Source organism: Apium graveolens, chromosome 11, assembly GCF_009905375.1.
Source record: "Apium graveolens cultivar Ventura chromosome 11, ASM990537v1, whole genome shotgun sequence".
Lineage (NCBI taxonomy): Eukaryota > Viridiplantae > Streptophyta > Magnoliopsida > Apiales > Apiaceae > Apium > Apium graveolens.
In genome coordinates this window covers 24,339,345-24,344,384 of record NC_133657.1, presented here as the reverse complement: position 1 = coordinate 24,344,384, position 5,040 = coordinate 24,339,345, and the positions used below count along the sequence as shown (strand labels likewise).

Here is a 5,040-nt window from a genome sequence, read left to right as displayed (position 1 = left end):
TAGAATGACAATATACAATTTAACTTATATTAAACATAATTTTTTATCTAATATATCATAAGGTCCACACGAGACATCAGATAATAAATACAACATGTTATAGAATGACAATATACAATTTAACTTATATTAAACATAATTTTTTATTTAATATATCATAAGGTTTTTCGGATATTACATCCTTCTCCCCTTAACTGGATTATGTCCTCAGAATCAGCTTAAGAAAACACCTAGCAACTTTCAAACTCCTAGGTTGACTCTTCAACCTTGGATTCCTCCACAAAACTCGCAATAAGTATACATACATATTCTGAAGCACTCTTTCGTTCTGGTCTAAAATCTACACCAGTCGCTGTACAAAAGAAAAATCTGGCTGAATCTCAATTGGCTCATACTATATTACATGATTTAAATTAGGCATATAACGCTTCACACTACACCATATATGACCTGTTGTAACGGTTTTTTCAGTGTAACCAGTTAAAGTGTGACTATATGTGCTTTTAAATAAATTTATACTATCTATGATTACAGTTTTTTTCATCGTGACCATTGATATCATTGGTGTAACCATGGAGAAACTGAGTCATCTACGATTACACCAAAATTAGTGTTACCATTTATCCTAAAAAGTGTAACCAATAACTAAAATTTTAGGCGGTTGATTAAAAAACATGGGCGGGGTTTGAATTCTAATAAAGACAAAGCGGGGGAATATAATTCGCTTGTGTTAAAACAAAAAATCTGAAAATAAAATTCATTCATTTAGAACCCACTCACTCAAGACTCTCTCTCTCTCTCTTGAATTTCATCTCTCTCGAAAAAAGCCTCTCACTCATCTTTCTGATTGTAACTTCAACTGCAATCTGTGAATTCGGGTCTTCAATTAGGTCTTCAATTGGGTTTGAAATTGGGGCTTCCACCAATTTTCGGCTCTGAGATCTAGAATCGGGTAACTTTCATTACAATTCGGTCTTCATTCGGGTCTTCAATTTGGCTCTTCACTGTTCTCAATCGGTATTGAATCAGAATTTTGAATTATTGCGTAAGTGTTTTTTCTTTGTTTTTGTGTTTCAACATCTAGATATTGTTATCCAAGAAGGTTTTATGATACATTTGTTAATATTTTGAAAGTGGAAATGAATACCGATTGGCATGTTAAATCACATAACACTTGATTAAGATATCTGATTATAAATTTATTTGCAGTTTCTGCTTGTCCGCTTTGAAATGGCATCCTGATAAGCATTAAGATCCAACACAGGTTCGCCCAACCTCTTTTCTTGTAAATAGTATATTCTATGTTCTACTAAGGTGTTCAATTTGATGAAGCAACCTAATTGCATGCTTATTTTTTTATTACTATGTGTCTTGGAGGTATGTACTTGCAATAAATTCTAGGTCACGAGTAAAAAATAAGCCCTGCCCCAAAGTCAATCGAGTTTATCCTCCAAAAACACTTGCAAAACCATAAATGTAGACCCCAAGTATACTCTCTTATCGCCTCCCTATGATCCATTTTGTTTCTTAGTGTTCATGTAGGATGTAGGGATCAATAGGGGTCCACTCATGGGTGGTTTTTCAGAATTGGTTCTGTATCTACCTGATTGTTTTTACTGCACATATAGTATTCATCAAAACAAAATAAAAGCTATTTAGAACCAAAGTCAATACGACAAATGAGTAGTTTGATTGGTTGGTGAAGGATGACTAGATAAAATGAAATTTAAGCAGGAGCATGAAACATTGGGATTTGTTAGTCCAATTCCAACTGTATGAATCTGGTGAGTGATGATGGCGACAGTAGTTGTAAGTAACAATGGTCAAATTAACTTGTGATATGATGGTTTTTTAGTCCAAAAAAAATTGGAAAAGTTATTAACCTACAGATAGGTTGCATGAAGCCAATTTAAAATTTGGATTGCCTGGTAGTTTCGTATGTCTTAATCGAATTAAGTTTTTCCACAAAGAAACGTAGATTGTTGTTTCAACATACTATATATGCAATTTAGAAATGTCATGGATATCTAAGTTATATATACTCAAAATAAAATTAGGCACTAATAGTACCTTTCGTTTGTAAAGATTCCAAAGTTTTTGTCATTTTTCAGTTTTTGCACCTATATAATAATGCATCACTTGGATGATTCAAAGGCACCTAGGATTTAATTAGAACCTAAAGTGACTGTTAAATGAAATAGTGTTTAGTATGCATCTACAGAATTATATATATGTATACTATTATCAGCAGCTTGTAACTATAACATATCACACCATTTATCTTCATAGGTTTTTATTCTTAAAGTAAACCATTAATAAGTGTAGGATTGATTATGTATATGATTGGCATAATATCAATGACGTTGATGTATAGCCTGCATATGGCTTATGATGTGCCTCTAACCAATAAAAGTAAGTTTTGTTCAAATAACAAAGATTCTGTATATGTGCCTCTTTCTATCTAATAAGCTTTTTAGACCAATCTGAGTTCTAGGTGCCTGTGGTTTTTTATAATGTAACATAATATCTGGCAGTAGATACATGTATGTTTGTTTTGGGGAAGAGTCTATAAACTAAAAAATGTTTTTATGTTTTTGGACACTAAAACTAGGATTTTACATGTTACCTTAATATTTTGTTTCAAAATAATAGGTATTCCTTACTCTTTGGTTCACCTCAAATACCAGTATTGGACACTCTACACTCAAACTAGGATTATATATGTCTATCTATTTATTTATCTATCCTTCTTTGTTTATTTCTCTATATATAATATATGCAAACTTCCTGCCCAAATAATTCATGCAATGTTTTGCTTCAATATGCTTGCAGGAAGGCTTTAGCCAACAATCAGCCAAGGGTCCGTGGAAGTTTTGCAAAGACAGATGAATCTGACATTTCCAAAAAGTAAAAACTTTAGACTCATATCAGTAAGAAGAAGTCTCAGGAGCTAGCATGATGGGGTAATGTAAACAATTTATGGTACTGAAAGCCTAACATTAACTAGGATAAATCTATCAGCTGCTTTTACCTAATAAGCCAGTACTACATCTGGAAATTATCTGGTCTCTTTGTTGCTTTCAATAATTTCATCTGTAGAATCAAATGTTCAAATTAGGTGATGTCGTTTAATTAAAATTTGTTTTCTCTGGAGATCCAGTTATCAATTAAGTTATAAATAAGTGGCAACATGTTTTTGGTGAAATAAGAAGTTACTCATTAATAAATCAATTTGATTGATCTTATTCTACAATTTTGTTCAATATCTCTTACAAAAAACAATTAAGCAAACTGAGAGTTTAGGATTTGGCATATAGTTTCTGTAGATTTCCAGAATCATCCTCCTCGTCTTTCTTAGTTTCTATAATTTCTTACTTCTTACTCGAGTAACACTTAAGCATTTTTTGATTTGTTTGCCTATGCAAATTTTGTATCAGTACCATCTAATGTTGAATCAGGGGTAAGTTTTGGGACTTTGGTCATATATATATATATATATTGCTTTGTTCCAGTGAGCTGGCTACTATACTTTTTATAATCATTTTCTTAATGAGTAGTTTTGATTGGTTGGTGAAGGATGACTAGATATAATGAAATTTAAGCAGGATCATGAAGCATTGGGATTTGTTGGTCCAATTGCAACTGTATGAAACTGGTGAGCGATGATGGCAATAGTAGTTGTAAGTAACAATGGTCAAATTAACTTGTGATATGGTGGTTTTTTAGTCCAAAAGAAACTGGAAAAGATACTGCTTGTATTAGTTCCTTTTCCCTTTTTTCTTCTCCTATTTAGATTAGCTATGGTCAATGATTAATATTGAATTGTATTAGTTCTACAAACATTTTTACATCATATGTTGAGGACAAAATATGTGAAGAAGATACTGCCTTGGAAGAAATCAAACATCCTTAATAAAATTCTGAAATATTTGCTTCTCTTGATATGAACAGGTAATTGACAGGCTTCCGCTAGTTCCTGGTGTTCTTGAGCTTGTAGGGATTGGTTACACTGGTGTAAGTTGTGTTGGTTGTTTTTTCATGTACCTTATCATGCATATGACCTATTATGAATGCTGTCAAATATGCAGTTTAATACAGAATATCAGATGCGTATAAAATTTGTTTTGCTATGTTTTTCTACAGTGGTTCGCTTATAAGAATCTGATATTCAAGTCTGAAAGGTAGCATTGCATTTTATAGATGTTTGCAACTTTTCTAGGAGACTCAAATAATTAAAAGAAGTTTGTATTTACTAATTATAAACTGGTTGTTTGATATGTTAGAGAAGCATTGATACAAAAGATTAAAGGCATATATAGCGATGTTGTCTGAAGATGGAAGAAAATATAGAGCTGATACCTTACTACAAATTCTTGCATGTGGAACACAAAATGTAGCAGTTGCCAAGGACGATTTAATTTTCCTAATTCATTCCCTTAGTTGTGAGAATCTCTAATTAGAATAAGGTATTTTGGATTGCGAATGTTTATGATTATCTGGACTTGTTTACTATTAGCTGGGACCTTTTTGTGGTCTTGAATTGTGAATATTGATTATTGTTGGAAGATTGTGTAATGGGAAATGGTACTTTCAAATGTTAAATTGCCTTTTATTTTTAATAAAGTGTTGGCATAACCCTTTGAAATGGGGAAGTTCTATTTTCAAACATTATATTGCCTTTTTTTCTCATAAAGTGTTGGCAAAGAGTCCTGTAAAATATAGCTATTGATATAAATTATACATATTCTCTGTTAGTAAATACTAAAAAAATGTTAGTGAAGTTTTAAAAGTGCAGGTAAAGGCATAAAAGGTTTAATAACTCGGGTATTAAAGAGCCCACTCATGATCGCATAACACATTTTTGTTTTCTTTTTTTCTTCTTCATTTTCTTTTATATTTTTATTTCTCTTCATGAATTCTGAACGAGTGCGTTTCGCTCCATCTCGTCCAACCCTAGAATACTCATATAAAATGAGCCGGCTACTAGCCATTTCACACCTAGTCACAACAACTAGCAATGAAATCCAATTTTTTTCCAAT

The 5,040-nt window shown here is 32.0% G+C and overlaps 1 long non-coding RNA gene across 9 annotated transcripts; it reads left to right on the top strand.

The window, feature by feature from the left end:
• The first annotated feature begins 722 nt into the window (after positions 1-722).
• LOC141698307 (uncharacterized) lies at positions 723-4,602 on the top strand. Of its 9 annotated transcripts, none has more exons than XR_012565059.1 (7): positions 728-1,045; positions 1,210-1,264; positions 2,833-2,963; positions 3,577-3,655; positions 3,952-4,014; positions 4,144-4,181; positions 4,284-4,602. It is a non-coding gene; the product is annotated as an uncharacterized LOC141698307 (long non-coding RNA). The 9 variants fall into 9 exon arrangements; XR_012565057.1 differs by having other exon boundaries at positions 3,577-3,680; XR_012565062.1 differs by having other exon boundaries at positions 2,833-2,982; positions 3,606-3,655.
• Positions 4,603-5,040: the final 438 nt, after the last annotated feature.